The 16,805-nt window shown below is 47.4% G+C and overlaps 1 pseudogene; it reads left to right on the forward strand.

Moving 5' to 3' along the window:
- Positions 1–9,329: 9,329 nt before the first annotated feature.
- Positions 9,330–14,998, forward strand: LOC120401156 (annotated as a pseudogene).
- Positions 14,999–16,805: the final 1,807 nt, after the last annotated feature.

Genomic DNA, 16,805 nt, shown 5'->3' on the forward strand with positions numbered 1-16,805 from the left:
TTTTGGGCTAAGGGAAGGTGCACAGAGCTAGGACCTGGGAGACTATGAATTCTGATCTCATCTCTTCTAATAGCTGATATTAATAAGGTAATTGAGAGCTTGTACAATACAAGCTCACTTCATAGTATAGTCCTCAAATATGACAGATCCAAGTCTCATCTACTTAGTAACATTGCCTTTCCACGTGAGTATGCCAGATCTGTGTGTTTCTAACTATTGCCTTAACCATGTGAGTATGCCAGATCTGTGTGTTTCTAACTATTGCCTTAACCACTAAACCAAGCTCCCCTCCTAGAGACCAGGAGTCCTGATACACCTGTCTGGGAGGCAGCAGTGAAATGTGTATGACCAAAGTTTGAATGCATAAAATGTTGTGTGACAGAGAGCAAGTGTCCCTAACTTTTTTATTTGGTAACTCTAAATTAGGTACCCAAAGTTACGGGATGCTTGAAAATTTTGGCCTAAATAACTATGGTATTTAATTATAACCCTGCATATAAAAAGGGACAAGTGGACAACTGGAGACAAGACACAGGATGGGATGGAGCAGTGCTCTGAGGCAGTATACAGAATCCTCTTTCTAAATGCCTGGCTAGTGTGTCTTGCTCACATGCTCAGGGTCATACTGATCACAATATTTGGGGTCAGGAAGGAATTTTCCCTCAGATGTAATTGGCAGGGACCTGGGGTTTTTAGCCTTCCTCTGCAGCATGGGACATGGATTTCCTGCAGGGATCATACAGCCCCCTTTTCCCTTGATGGGTTCCTTTTGTGGTCTGCTCAGATTGTTAGGGGTGTGGGCTCAGGTCTAGCAGTCGAAGCAGAGGGTCAGAACCACAGTCAGATGCCAGAGCCAAAGTGAGGACAGAGTCAGAGTCAGAGCCAGCAATCAGAACTGAAGGTCAGAACTGGGTTACCTGGGTTTGGGAAGGCAGAAGAAGGGCTGGTGCAGGACAGGAACTAGGTGAATGCTTTGAGTAGCCAGTGCACTAGTGCTGTTGATTGTCTTAAGAACAGGTCTGCTGATCCCCTCAGCCAACTGGGAGGTTGGCCAATCAGGAGGCTCAACTGGGGCCCAGCTGCACTCATTAGACTGCCTGAGGGTTGAGCTCGCTGGTAAGCAGGCTAGCTGCAGGCCCTTGATCCTGACATCTCGTAACTCACAGCATTTTAGACTCCTGAGGACTGAAATGCTTTGGTCTAACCCAGGTAACTGGGCTTGATATCAGGGTGGTTGTGTGAAATTTAATAGTCTGTGATATACAGGAGGTCAGACTAAATGATCTAATGGTTCCTTCTGGTCACTAACTCTATGAAACCAGTCAGAGTCTTATAGTTTATTATGTATATGATTCCATAACAGATTAAGATCCTTCCAAACAGGTCAAATATACTCAAAATCCCAGCCCTAAAGAGTTTACAATCTACAGGCTTGACTAGGTTCAGTTCAGGTAACAGACGGAGTTGTATTGCTATTAAGAGTTTATTAGGTTCTTCTTGTTAAATTATCTGTTGTAACATTATTTTTCTTTAACAAGAAAATGCAATGAATATCAGATATCACCCTCTTCTTAAACATTCTGAATGAAACATTTCTGGAAACTTTTTTCTTCTCAACTTTATAGGACAAGAACTAGTTTTACAATCTTCTGCTGCATAGTGTGAATAAATGCCAAATGTGATAATGTTCTCCATCACCATTTAAAGATTGCACACCTATGGGATTCTGTAGTAACAAGTCCATCTGAGCAATACTGTTACCTAATAATGATAAAAGTTTCATGAGTGCTAGACAGCACATACTTATATTGACACTTACTAATGACTACAGTGCAAATGACGTGTAATGCAGCTATCTTGGTGTCCTGTAATCTGACCAGATTTAGCTCATCTTCCTGCATCATTTCCTTTCTCTTGTTTGTAATTTTTTATTAATTGCTTCTCTAGCCTGTCTTTATAAATTGCATTCCTACATGTTTACTAGTCAGGGCACACAGTCAACATGTGACAGGACGTGTATGTTCAAAACTGACAGTGTGTGTGGATCAGAGCCAGCAAGGCAAAGAAAATGCTTCATAAACAATGCTGTAAATAACATCTGGACTGTCCCAGTAGGGAAGAACCTGGTAGTTTTTCCTCTCTGTTGTTGTTTTGTTTTGTCATGGACATCTCCCTATGGACTCAAAAAGTCTGAAGTTGGTAATTATGGCACAGAACTATTTTAAGCTAATTCTCAGCACCAAGTGTGTGTAACAACATGTTGTACACAGGAAAACCAGAGAAGGTGTAGTGAATCTACAGGAAACCAGTGAATCAGAGTTGGAGAACAACCTCAAAGAGACAAAACCCATTAAGAAAAGTGCTGTAAGTTATTAAAAGAAATCATCTCACTGCACAGGATACTGACCCACAGTGCTCCCATTTCTTTGAGTAGGAGAAATTGGACAAAAGCATTTATCCAAACATGCAAGACATGGTTTTTCAGACAAAACTGATTGTAAATCTGAACCACTCCTCCTTTTGGGGTTTTTTTATAACCAAAATCTGACCAACAAGATTTTGTAACACCAAATCTACTTCAGTTTTTCAGCTGGATTCAGCTCTGCCACAATCATCCCTTGTGACTTTAACTATGGCATATGACCTTTCTGTGGGGCTGTAAAATGGGTACCATAATATTTCCTTTCTCCTGCCTTTTGTCTGTCTTGCCAGTTTAGATTGTTAGCTTTTGGGAGCAAAGACAGTCTCTTATTATGTGTTTATACAGCAGCTACCGCTATATAACTCCATTGTCATTTGGGGCCTCTAGATGTTACAGTAACACTGTGATCCAGGGAACCCTTGGTGCCCACTGGCAGAAGGCAGAAGGGGAGCACAAGGATTTACAGAGATCCCCTGGGTATGATGTCTACATGATAGTCCACCAAAGGGTGGCATGTAAGCTCTACCAAGAGCCAGTAATGCACTGGTCATCCTAATCACTGTGAGATGTATGGGTCTTCTTCTTCTTCTTCTTATTCACTCCCTGTGGAGCATAAGGCGCCAACCACTCTCCTCCGTTCATTTTGTTCTTGAGCGAGACAGCAGATTTCATCCCACTTCATTCCCATACCTTTCATTTCCTCTTCAATGGTCCTTCGCCACGTCCCCAATGGTCTACCTCTCCTCCTTCTTCCTTGTGGTGTCCATCGTAGGGCAATACGAGGGTGTCTGTCAGCATCCATTCTCAACACATGCCCCAGCCACCTCCATCTTCGTTGTTTGGCTTCACCCACTATATGTTGATGCCCATTAATCGGCTCACTTCAACATTGGTGATATGCTGCGGCCAATGTATGTTAAGAATTCGCCTAAGACACCTTCCTTCAAAGCCCTGAAGCCGACTTTCTATCTTCTTGTTGGTCCTCCATGTTTCCGCCGCATAGAGCAACACAGAGCGGATGTTCGACTGTAGATCTCTACCTTGGTTTTCATTTGCAAGATGGTTGACCTCCAAATATTCTGAAGTCTATAGAATGCATTTGCTGCAAGACCGATTCTGGTAGATATCTCCTTCTGAATATTGCCATCAGCTGATATGTAACTACCAAGATATTTGAAGTCGTTCACCTCCTCCAATTCTATGTCACATAACACTGTCTTCGTCGAGCTGGCTGTTTTTACTTTCATTATTTTGCTCTTACCGGCATGGATATTAAGTCCTACGCACCTTGCTACTCTACCTACTCTATCAGTCTTCTCTTGGAGGTCCGTCTGAGAGCTTGAAATCAGGGCGATGTCATCCGCAAAGTCACAGTCTTCAATATGACCAGAGGGTCCCCATGCGATCCCTCTTGGCCTATCTTCAGTGGCTTTCTGCATCACCCAATCTGTGACCACAAGAAATAGAATGGGCGAAATAACCCACCCTTGTCTAACTCCCGTTCTCACATGGAACCACTCCCTCTGCTATCCTTCATGGCGAACACAACACTTATTGCCGGCATACATATCTTTGAAGATGTTAATCACTTTCGAAGGGAATCCATATATTTTTAAGATATTCCAGAGAGATGGATGGTGGACACTATCAAATGCCTTCTCGAAATCGAGATAATTAATGAACAGTGGCGAGTTCCATTCAAGAGATTGTTCCATTATCGTACGTAGTACAAATATCTGATCAACGCATCCTCTCCCACTCCTAAATCCTGTATGGGTGGATGATATTTAAGAAGTTAGGTATTTATATTGAAAACTATGTCCGTAAGGGACTGAAGTGAAGTAAGGTCACCTGAAGGTGATAAACAAGTTCTGTTCAGGCAGGGAATGGGAGATGCTTCTCTTTCCCTGGCTGACCAAAATGTATTGTGTGTCTTACAACTTGTAAGTCAATTTGCATCCAGAGCCACCAGCTAACCGTGATGGCAAAATCAACAAAAGATCACAAAATCCACAGGAAGGAGTACACAGCAAGAGGGTGTCCTGTTTATGACTAAGATACCCGAAAAATTCTTTGATATGAGGAAAATGCAGAGAGACACCCAGTATCCTGCACTGAGGGGACAAGTTACCAGCTTTTCTGTCTTATGAATTGAAGGCCACAGCTGGCCTGTTAATTGCTTGGAGAAAGATTTCAGGTGGGATAATCCTTATGATGAAACAAGATAGTGTCTTGTTAGTTAAGTCTAGACTCCAGAAGGCCATATTATGATTTTGTTTTAGCTCTAACCAATTGTTTCCAATACTTCTGCCTACTTGCTATTACTTGAATCTCTGTTCTTTGTTAGATTTGTTTATAGTGAAAACAAATACCGGGTACTGTAAGTTAAGCAGAGCAGTGATGCTGAGATGCAACTAGTAAGCTGAGGTATACTGCTGCTTGGGGAACAGAGTAACTGTAATTACTGTGAGTGAACAGGGACTGGACACTCCACGGGGACGCTTAGAGGGCTCAAGGGTTGGAGTGTGTGTATCGCTAACCAGCAGAAGAACAGCAGAGTCTGTGTAGGCTGAGCTGGGAGTGCTTATAGTGGCCACGGCTGGTGGAGCTGGGCCGCTCACCCCAGTGGGCAGACAAGTCTTCCTCGCATTAAGAGCAGTTGGCAGTGAGGTGGCTCATAACCCTGGGAAGCATCACAAATGCAAATCATGATACCAATTAATTGTAAGAAGCTATTCCCCAACTCTTAGAGTACGGGTGTGGTGATCATAAGCCTGTCACATGCTATTATCTTTATCTCCAAAATCATTATTGGAATATTATTTCTTTATTCTTCCTATGAGCATATTCTCTAAATGATAACAGCCTTTGACTTCTGATGACAATTTAAGAAGAAAAGCATAACAAGAGTAATCATTTAAATATTCAGAGGATACAAATAAGGACCTACCTCACTGATATAAACAATGCTGTTTGTTGTTTTATATCCATTAGGAAAATGACTTTAATATGTTTCTCAAGATAAAACAGCATCATGTTGCAGCATTATCTCCCAGTGGGATACCACAAAACCTTAACAGAAATGCTAAGACCAAAATAGCTTTCCAACAGAATGGACAGCACGACAGTCCAATGTACTGATCTATTGATACAAGAGAGTACGTGAAAGACTTCTGCATGACAGAGTGTGTTGGATGAAGTCAGTGTATGTATGGCTTCTCAGTGTGTGTCAGAGAAGGAAGTGATTGTGACTATGTTAGCAGCAGCATTGGAGGCAATGTGAAGGTGACAAGGAATACTGAGACTCTTCCCTTCACTTCTTATTTTCATGCTTTTGAGGTTGTGGATTGGGGAGGGGAGGGGAAGTGGGGCATAACTGTAACTGTCAATAAGCAAAGCTTCTGTTTTTGTTTATATGTATTCATGCACCCATATATTCAGGAGAACCTACTTTTTAGGACCTGATTCTGCATCTATTGAAGTCAGTGGAGAGACTCACGGTGACTTCAGTGGATGTTGTGCTGGGGCTCAAGTGGACTTAGATATTTCTTAACAGTGAAGGGAAGGAAAGTCACCTATGGAGGCAGTGCATTGTCAGGAGCAAAGTATAACTTTAGCTGTTGTGAACTTCCACTTACAGGGATTTCATTTGTACAAAAATCTCTCTCTTTCATGGCTTGTCTCTTGCAATGAGCTATGTGCAGGAGCCCCGCTGACTTTGCAGAGGCTCTGTGTAGGTGCCAGGGTGTGCCTTCCCAGAGCAGTTTGAAATGGTACTTAAGAGACATTGTGAAAAGCACAGAAACGAGAGTCAGAGAAGGGAGCAGAAGAGGGGTTTGTGTGTGTGGTGAGGAGGTAGAAGGGAGGTTGTGACAGTCCAACTTTTGGATTGCTTCTCATTAGACGTGGCATACAAAGGAACCACATAAGTGGGGCGTGAGTCTTCCAGGTTATAGACTACAGGCTTGTAGTCTCTCACTGCAATGAAGTGAAGTTAAAGAGACATTGCTTTTCTGTTTAACTCTTGATCCAGAGCCCACCAAGTCAATGGGAGTATTTCAATGGGCTTTGGACCAGGCCTTAATGAACCCCTAGTGTTTGTTCAGTGGATGATTTAGGGGGCCAAGACATAAAGATGACCAAGCTATGTGGTTTTGTGACTTTTTGATGCTTTGTGTTGGCAATTGTTACTTTGCTTTTAATGCAGTTGTTTATAAACATTTGTCCAGCTATTAAAAACAGAAAGCAGCTTGTGTCTCATTCTGGAAAACACTGATATGTTTGCAGCACGTCACATTGTATATGAGTACTGGGCTTCAGTTGCATAGTTCATTTTGCTCTGTCCTCAATTTCTTGAAGAGAGTGTTTCAAGAGTTAGAAACATTTATTTTTGGCTAACATTTGGAAGAAAAAGTCTGTAAAGTAACACACATGTACCAGCCCCCTAAATCTGCAGGAGGGCATTACTTCAAAATTTGTTTCTACTACAATACAGATGCCGTCCCCTGTAAAACAAAATTAGATTACAACCAGGCATAAGGGAACAAATGGTGTATTTTAGTTGTGCAGAGTCTGCACCTTGTTAGGTTTCACCCAGGTTTCACATAGGTTGTTAAAGATGTTAGATTTGTATGACAACATGTAAGTATTTTTCCTGTGCATAAAACCATATAGCAGTATCTAGCCAAGTATTTCAGGAAGCACTATTGGTGCTAGACAGTGAGTAGGCTGATTATAGTAGTTTATCTTATATCAGTTATCTGTAAGTGTCTAGGCAGAATAGCTTTACAGTCATTTTGGTAACAAAAACAAGTTGATTGTTAATCATTACACCTCCACATGCACTTATGAATTCAAGATAATCAAAAAGAAGCTCTGAAATAGTAAGAATACCTTTAACAAATTGTTTCGTAATTGTGCTGTTAACTGTTATTCTTTCTGGCCCATACAAAGTAAATCATCTCACATGGAAGCTATACTGCAGTCAAGGGGAGATGAGAACATCCAGACCAGGGGGAAGTGAGGGTATGGTGGCTTTAAGCCACTTTTATGGCCTCCCAGTCCGGGGCTGCTCTGAGAGCTGGAGAGAGCCAGGGGCCTGTCTAAGTTATGGCAGCCTCTCGGGCTACCCTATGGGCCTCAGTGCTGCGTGGAATCTCCACAGCGCTGTGTGCTGTAACATTGCCACCAACAAGCCCCTCCTGTCCTCAGCCCCACCCTTGGCGTGCTCCCCTATGCCGGAGCTAGAGCACAGGCCTTCAAATGGCCTTGTGCCTGCAGCTGGGGAGTCCTCCCTTGTGTGGGGCTGGAGCTTTCAGGGCTCCTTTACACTACTTTGCTCCTTTTACCTGTTATAAAAGGGCCTGAGTGAAGGTGAGGCTCTTAGCCTAAGTATCAAAATGCAGGTATTTGACTTCTGCATTTCTTCTGGCTGAGCTAATGAACCGGGGACTGCAAACAGGGGAACTTGAAGGGGTAGAAGGAGATCGCCCTGCTGATCGAACAAGGTGCAAGTACTAACTTTGAGGTAAGTGAGTTTGTTTAGCTGTTTGTGTTTTTCTTTCTCTTTCAGGTTATTTCAGTTTCAGTTATTTTCAGTTATTTCAGTTACAGGGTCAGTTAGGATTGTATGTCTGGGGACTGTTTGAGCCTTTGTTCCCTGGATCATCCTTGATCGTCTTTGATCAGCCTCACTCAGCCTTGTGATCATCCACCCCCTGTGTGTGATTAACAAGGAGGTAGGGCTGCCCTAGGAGAGAAGGCCTTAAAAGCCAGAGGGTTAGTGACCAAGAGGAGCTAGCGAACAGGAGACCACAAACAGGGGAGTTTGAGAGGGAGTTGTAATATAATCGCTATGGTTAGGAAGGGCCACACTGCCAGTGCCAACTCTGTTCTTGTCTTCTCCACCTGCACCTGTATCCAGACAGAGAACCTAACTATGGATGCCTTTACCCAGATCCAGGTGTGGATTTGCAGAAACTGTGGCCTGCATTTCCCACTCTCAGAAAGCCAGGCTGGGGGGACCATCCAGTGTGAAACGTGCCTGCTGGTAGAATCTCTCAGGAAGCAGGTGGGAGAGCTACAGGAGGAGGTGGCTAGGCTGAGGAGCATCTGTGCCCATGAGGAATTCCTCAAGAGTATTCACATGGAAACATCCAAGGCTGAGGAAGCTATCCAGCTACAGAGGACTGCTGTCACACCACCAGGGGAGGAGAATATGGCTCTGTCACAAGGAGGACACTGGCAGCTGGGTACTTCTGGCAGCAGGCAGCGCTCCACCCCTACTCCCAACCCACCCACAATGGTGATGGAAAACTGATATGTTGCCCTGGCAACGAGCGATAAGGAATCACCCCCAAAAGTAGAGGAGGATAAGCCATGTACCCCCAAGGCTGGGAGGATCACAGCCACCACTCCTAGGAGGAAATGTAGGGTAGTGGTGGTTGGTGACTCTCTTCTGAGGGGGATGGAGGCACCCATCTGTCACCCTGACATGGCATCCTGGGAGGCATGCTGCCTGTCAGGGGCCTGTATCTGAGACATTACAGATCATCCACCCCTCTGACTACTACCCCATGCTACTCATCCATGTGGGCACTAATGACACTGCAAGGTATGACCCTCAGCAGTAAGGGTGAAGGAGTTCAGAGCACAGGTGGTGTTCTCTTCGATCCCTCCGGTAAAGGGTAGGGGGCCAGGGAGAGACAGATGCATCCCGGAGGAATGCCTGGCTGTGAAGATGGTGTCACCAGGAGGGCTTCAGCTTCCTTGACCATGGTATGCTGTTCCAGGAAGAAGGACTGCTAAGCAGAGATGGGGTCATAAAAGCGGTCGAACAAAAACAAAACTTAGAGTGACACCGATCACCATTGGCACATGGAATGTGCGCACACTACTGGACAACATCATGGCAGTCAGACCAGAGAGAAGAACAGCACTTGTCGCCAGAGAGCTTGCACGCTACAACATTGACATTGCAGCCCTTAGCGAAACTCGCCTTGCTAATGAAGGACAGCTGTCCAAGTCAGGTGGAGGCTATACATTCTTCTGGAGTGGCCACAACAGTGATGAGCGTCGCAAATCTGGAGTTGACTTCGCCATCAAGAATCATCTTGTTCGGAAACTTGCCAGTCCCCCCCAGGGTGTGAATGATCGTCTCATGACAATGCAGCTTCCGCTTCAAAAAGGAAAACAAGCTACTCTGATCAGCGCATACGCTCCCACAATGACCAACCCAGAGGATGTGAAGGATAAATTCTATGAAGAACTAGATGCTCTGCTGTCATCAGTGCACCGCACAGACAAGCTGATCCTGCTTGGCGATTTTAATGCAAGAGTCGGATGTGATGCCTCAGCCTGGGAAGGAGTCATCGGGAAAAATGGAGTGGGAAAGTGTAACAGCAATGGTCTGTTACTGCTGAAAACTTGTGCAGCACATGACCTTCTGATCACCAATACTGTCTTCCGCCTCCCTACCCGTAACAGGACTTCGTGGATGCATCCCCATTCCAAGCACTGGCATCTGATCGACTATGTCATCATCAGGAGAAGGGACAGACAAGATGTCAGGGTTACAAAAGCTATGTGCGGCGTTGACTGTTGGACGGATCACAGGCTCATAGTATCTAAAATGAAGCTCCGTATCATGCTGAAGAGACGACCACAAGGCTGTAAGGCTCTCAAAAGGATCAACGTGTCGAAGCTGAAGAACAGCCGCATCACTGAAAATCTAGCGGAAGACCTAGAGAATAAGCTTACTGATCTTCGTATTGAGGATGACGCTGAGAAAGATTGGGAGCGATTCCGCAACACTGTCCATACAGCTGCATCAAAGGTATTGGGGCCCTCCACACACAGGCGGCAAGACTGGTTTGACGAAAATGATGCGGAAATCCAGGCCTTACTTGCTGAGAAGCACCACCTGCATCGTGCATATCAGAACAATCCATCCTCAGCGGCAAAGAAGACCACCTTTATCAACGCTCGCAGAACAGTACAGAACCGACTGCGCAAAATGCGGGACTTGTGGCTGAGTGCCAAAGCAGATGAAATACAGGCGTACGTGGACAGGAACAACTATAAGCAGTTCTATGAAGCCCTCAACACACTCTATGGTCCAGTCTTCTGGGAGATTTCCCCTCCTGAACTCTGATGGCACTGTGCTCCTTACAGAGAAGACGCAGATTCTCCAGAGATGGGCTGAACATTTTGAAGCAGTTCTCAACTTCCCCTCAGTCATCAATGATGAGGCCATTGACAAGATGCCCCAGGTTGTAGTCAATGACTCCATGGATGCTTCACCAGAAGAGGACGAAGTGAAGAAAGCCATCAACCAGCTGTCAAGTGGCAAAGCCCCAGGGTCAGATGCCACACCAGCAGAGGTGTACAAAGTCAGTGGACCCGTGCTGCTACAGAAACTCACTGAGCTGTTTCAGTCCTTCTGGAAGCAGGGATCCATTCCACAGGAATTTAGAGACGCGTCCATCTTGCACCTCTATAAGAGGAAGGGCAATCGCCAGGTATGCGACAATCACCGTGGGATCTCGCTGCTCTCTACAGCGGGGAAAGTTCTTGCACGGGTTCTGTTGAACCGATTGATCACTCACCTGGAGCAGGGCTTACTGCCAGAATCACAGTGCGGCTTCCGCAAGGGACGTGAGACTATTGACATGATCTTCGCTGTGCGTCAGCTACAGGAGAAATGTCAAGAGCAGAACCATGAACTCTACACAACTTTTGTGGACCTCACGAAAGCGTTCGACTCTGTCAGTTGCCAGGGCCTGTGGAGGATCATGTCGAAATTCGGCTGTCCAGACAGATTCATACAAATGGTACGTCAATTTCATCATGTTATGATGGCTTGTGTCCTGGATGACGGTGAAACATCTGAGGCCTTCCCAGTCACCAACAGTGTCAAGCAAGGGTGTGTTTTAGCACCCACTTTGTTCAGCATGATATTCTCTGTCACTCTGACTAATGCCTTTCAACACTGCACTGAAGGAGTAGGTCTGAAGTACAGAATCGATGGGAAACTATTCAATCTGAGGTGACTGCGTGCCATCACCAAGGTGAAGGAAACTGTACTTCGAGACTTTCTCTTTGCCGATGATTGTGCTCAGAATGCTAGTACAGAGCCAGAAATGCAAGCCAGTATGGACAAGTTTTCATCTGCATGCAACAACTTCGGCCTCACCATTAACATCAAGAAGACTGAGGTCATGCACCAGCCAGCTCCCCACGCTCCGTACTCAGAACCGTCCATCACTGTAAATGGACAGAGACTTCAGGCAGTGGACCACTTCACGTACCTGGGCAGTACCCTTTCCCGAGCAGTGTCAATCGATGATGAAGTAAACTGCAGAATTGCTAAAGCCAGCTCTGCATTTGGCCGATTGCGCTCCAACATCTGGGAACGTCGAGGGATCAGCCTACCAACGAAGCTGAAGGTCTACCGGGCTGTGGTGCTTCCAACTCTGCTCATAGGCGGCAGGTTTGTATAATTTTTGGTGGGGCCCAAAATGGTGGTGCCCCCCCGCTCCCGCCCTGTAAGCCGATATAAAATAAAGCTACAACGCGTCAGTGCCACAAGATTACAAGGGTCAATTAAAAGTGGAAAGTCAGAAGCAGCACTTGCCTACTTCAATATACAGTATTATATTTTGTTGCATCTGTTGTGATGAAGTGGGAATGTTCTTAATATTTTCTCTGAATACTGTGTGGGTGCCTCAGTTTCCCCTGCAAGATGCCAACTGAAGGTGTTGGGGACAAAGAGATCAGGTGGCCTCCTTGTCCAGAAGAGACACAGAGGCCAGAGGAGGGAGTGTCAGTTTGGAGCTGGCTGGGGAAATTGGGAGAGACCCAGAACTTGGTTCTGGGCTCCCCACCCCCTAAGATGGACCTGACAGAGGGGTTCTGTTTTCTGTACCAACAAGCTCTGTTTAAACTGTGTTCCCGTCATCTAATAAACCTTCTGTTTTACTGTCTGGCTGAGAGTCACATCTGACTGCAGAGTTGGGGTGCAGCGACCTCTGGTTGCCCCAGGACCAGCCTGGGCAGACTCACTTTGGAAAGTGCATGACGTGGAAGGGCATGCTGAATGCTCCGAGGTCAGACCCAGGAAGGTGTAAGCTTCTTGCCCTGGAGACAGTATGCTCCGAGAGGGGAGGCTCCCCCAGAGTCCTGACTGGCTTTGTATGGAGATGTTCCAAAGCATCACAGCATCCCCTTCCACACCGTGCACTTCCCAGAAGTCCGCACAGGCACTGACACTCCCTCCTCCGGCCTTTGTCTCTTTTCCAGGCATTAGGAGGCCACCTGATCTGTCTGTTCTCCAACACCTTCAGTTGGCACCTTGCAGGGGAAACTGATTTGGGAGAAATGAAGTAAAAGCTGCCCAAACCGAGCTTGAGCACTCCTGAATTTTGAGGTGTTCAAATCTGGAAGGCAGGTGCTGGGGTGGGAGAGGGCTGTGGGCTCCATGGGGAGCATGGCAGCAACTGTCTGGAGCTGCATGGAGCCAGATACGCTGGTCTGAGTGGCACAGTAAGCAGTTTGGGGTTGGAGAAGAGGTAGGGAGTTCCGGGGGGCAGTCAAGGGCCCAGGAGCAGGGGGAGTTGGATGGGGCAGAGGTTCGAAGGGGCAGTCAGGGGACAGGCAGCAATTGGATAGGCATGGGAGTCTAAGAGGTTTATCAGGGGACAGGTAGGGGGTGCGGTCCTGGGGGGGGGAAGTTGGGTGGGGTCTCAGGAGGGGGCAGTTGGGGACAAGGAGAAGGGAGGCTTAGATAGGGGCTGAGGTCCCAAGGGGCAGTTAGGGGCAGGGGTCTCGGGAGGGGGTAATTGGGGAACAAGGACCAGTGGGGCTTAGATAGGGGGTGGAGGTTCTGGGGGGCAGTTGGGGCAGGGGTCTGGGGAGGGGGCAATCAGCGGACAGAGGCTGGGATTCAAAGGGCTCTGGGCTGCTGGCAGCCGCGGGGATCCCAGAGCCCTTTAAATCCCAGCCGGGGCCGGGAATCAGAGGGCTCTGGGCTGCCCGCTGCGGCGGGGAGCCCAGAACCCTTTAAATCTCAGCCGCGGCAGGGATTTAAAGGGCTCTGGGCTGCCTGCAACCGGGGGGAGCTGAGACCCTTTTAAATCCCAGCCGCGGCCGGGAATCAGAGGGCTCTGCGCTGCCCGCTGCGGCGGGGAGCCCAGAGCCCTTTAAATCTCAGCCGCGGCTGGGATTTAAAGGGCTCTGGGCTGCCTGCACCCGCGGGGAGCACAGAGCTTTTAAAATCCCAGCCGCGGCCGGGAATCAGAGGGCTCTGGGCTCCCCGCCGCAGCAGGCAGCCCAGAGCCCTCTGATTCCTGGCCGCGGCTGGGAGTTCCAGGGCTCTGGGCTGCCTGCAACCGCGGGAGCCCAGAGCCTTTAAATCGAGCCGCGGCCGGGAATCAGAGGGCTCTGGGCTTCCGCTGCAGCAGGCAGCCCAGAACCCTCTGATTCCCGGCGCGGCTGGGATTTAAGGGCTCTGGGCTGCCTGCAACCGCGGGAGCCCAGAGTTTTAAATCCCAGCCGCGGCCGGGAATCAGAGGGCTCTGGGCTGTCTGCTGCGGCGGGCAGCCCAGAGCCTTTTAAATCCCAGCCGCCGCCGGGAATCAGAGGGCTCTGGGCTGCCTGCTGCGGTGGGCAGCCCAGAGCCTTTTAAATCTCAGCCGCTGCTGGGATTTAAAGGGCTCTGGGTTGCCTGCAACCGCGGGGAGCCCAGAGCCTTTTAAATCCCAGCCGCAGCCGGGAATCAGAGGGCTCTGGGCTTCCCGCTGCAGCAGGCAGCCCAGAGCCCTCTGATTCCCGGCCGTGACTGGGATTTAAAGGGCTCTGGGCTGCCTGCAACCGCGGGGAGCGCAGAGCCATTTAAATCCCAGCCGCGGCAGGGATTTAAGGGCTCTGGGCTGCCTGCAAGCGGGAGCCCAGAGCCTTTTAAATCCCAGCCGCAGCCGGGAATCAGAGGGCTCTGGGCTTCCCGCTGCGGCGGGCAGCCCAGAGCCTTTTAAATCCCAGCCGCAGCTGGGAATCAGAGGGTCTGGGCTTCCCGCTGCAGCAGGCAGCCCAGAGCCCTCTGATTCCCGGCCGCGGCTGGGATTTAAAGGGCTCTGGGCAGCCCTGGCGGTGGCGGCGGCAGCGGCGGGGGGGCGCTCCAAGCAGGGGAGAAAAAACATTGGTGGGGCAGAGCCCCTGCTTGGGATTTATTCATGGGGCTAAAGCCCCAGAGCCCCATATAAGTCGGCGCCTATGACTCTGCTGTACGCCTGCGAGACATGGACTGTTTATCGGAGTCATTCATGAAGGCTCAATCACTTCCACATTTCCTGTCTGCGAAAGCTTCTAAAAATCAGATGGCAGGACAAAGTGCCTGATACTGAAGTCCTTACCAGAGCCAGTCTGCCTTCAGTTCACACACTGCTGATGAGAGCCCAGACCAGATGGGCCGGACATGTCGTGAGAATGTCAGACGAGCGCATTCCTAAACAGCTCTTCTACGGAGAACTCACCCAGGGAAAGCGCTCCCATGGAGGACAAAAGAAGCGGTTCAAGAACACGCTGAAGACCTCTCTGAAGTCCCTCGAGATCAACACCGCCACATGGGAAACCCTCGCACTGAACCGTCCAGCATGTCTTAGATGTCTGTATATTAATGCAATAAGTATGGGGAATAAGCAGGAAGAACTCTAAATGCTAGTAAATAAACACAACTATGACATAGCTGGCATCACAGAGACCTGGTGGGATAATACACATGACTAGAATATTGGTATAGAAGGGTACAGCTTGCTCAGGAAAGACCAGCAGGGAAAAAAGGGAGGAGGTGTTGCCTTATATATTAAAAATGTATACATTTGGACTGAGATTGAGACAGAAATAGGAGACAGACTTGTTAAAAGTCTCTGGGTAAGGATAAAGCGGGTAAAAACAAGGGTGATGTCATGGTAGGGGTCTACTACAGACAACCTAACCAGAAAGAAGAGGTGGATGAGGCTTTTTTTAAACAGCTAACAAAATCATCCAAAGCACAGGACTTGGTGGTGATGGGGGACTTCAACTACCCAGACATCTGTTCGGAAAATAACACAACAGGGCACAGATTGTCCAGTAAATTCTTGGAATGTATTAAAGACAATTTTTTATTTCAGAAGGTGGAGACAGCTACCAGGGGAGAGGCTGTTCTAGATTTGATTTTGAGAAATAGGGAGGAACTGGTTGAGAATTTGGAAGTGGAAGGCAGCTTGGGTGAAAGTGACCATGAAAGGATAGAGTTCATGTGTCAGGGTTCCCTCCCCACTTTGAACTCTGGGGTACAGATGTGGGGACCCACACGAAAGACCCCCTACGCTTATTTCTACCAGCTTAGGTTAAAAACTTCCCCAAGGCACAAATCCTTTCCTTGTCCTTGGATGGTATCGCTGCCACCACCAAGTGATTTAGACAAAAATTCAGGAAAAGGACCACTTGGAGTCCCTATTTTCCCCAAATATCCCCCCAAACCCCTTCACCCCCTTTCCTGGGGAGGCTTGCGAATAATATGCCAACCAATTGCCTTTAATATAGGCACAGACCAGACCCTCTATCTTTAGGACTCTAAAATCAATCAGGTTCTTAAAAGAATAACTTTATTATAAAGAAAAAAGTAAAAGAAGCACCTCTGTAAAATCAGGATGGAAGGTAACTTTACAGGGTGAAAAAAGATTTAAAACACAGAGGACACCTCAGGACTTAGCTTCACAGTTCTAAAAAACAGGAACAAACTACCTCTTAGCATAGGGAAAAGTCACAAACTAAAACAAAAGATAATCTAACGCATTTCCTTGCCTTTACTTACAATTTCTGTACTTTTAGATGTATCATTTCAGGTATGTTTTCAGGAGATGGTTTACCTGCTTGGTCTCGCTCTCCATCCAGAGAGGGAACAAACAAAGAGAGCACAAACAAACCCTATCCCCCTACCCCAGCTTTGAAAGTATCTTTTTTCCTCATTGGCCCTTTTGGTCAGGTGCCAACTAGGCTATTTGAGCTTCTTACCCCTTACAGGTAAAGATTCAGTACAGCTACCCAGGAGGGATTTTATGCTACCCTTAGCTTATGTTTATGACACCATGAGTCTAAGGAATGGTGGGAGGGAGAACAGCAAAATAAAGACAATGGATTTCAAGAAGGCAGACTTTAGCAACTTCAGGGAGCTGGTAGGTAAGATCCCCTGAGAAGCAAGTCTAAAGGGAAAAGCAATAGAAGACAGTTGGGAGTTTTTCAAAGAGATATTATTAAGTGCACAAGAGGAAACTATCCCACTGCGTAGGAAAAATAGGAAGTATGGCAAGAGACCACTCTGGCTTAACAAGGGGGTCTTCAATGA

Source organism: Mauremys reevesii, linkage group 3 (assembly GCF_016161935.1).
Source record: "Mauremys reevesii isolate NIE-2019 linkage group 3, ASM1616193v1, whole genome shotgun sequence".
Taxonomy (NCBI): domain Eukaryota; kingdom Metazoa; phylum Chordata; order Testudines; family Geoemydidae; genus Mauremys; species Mauremys reevesii.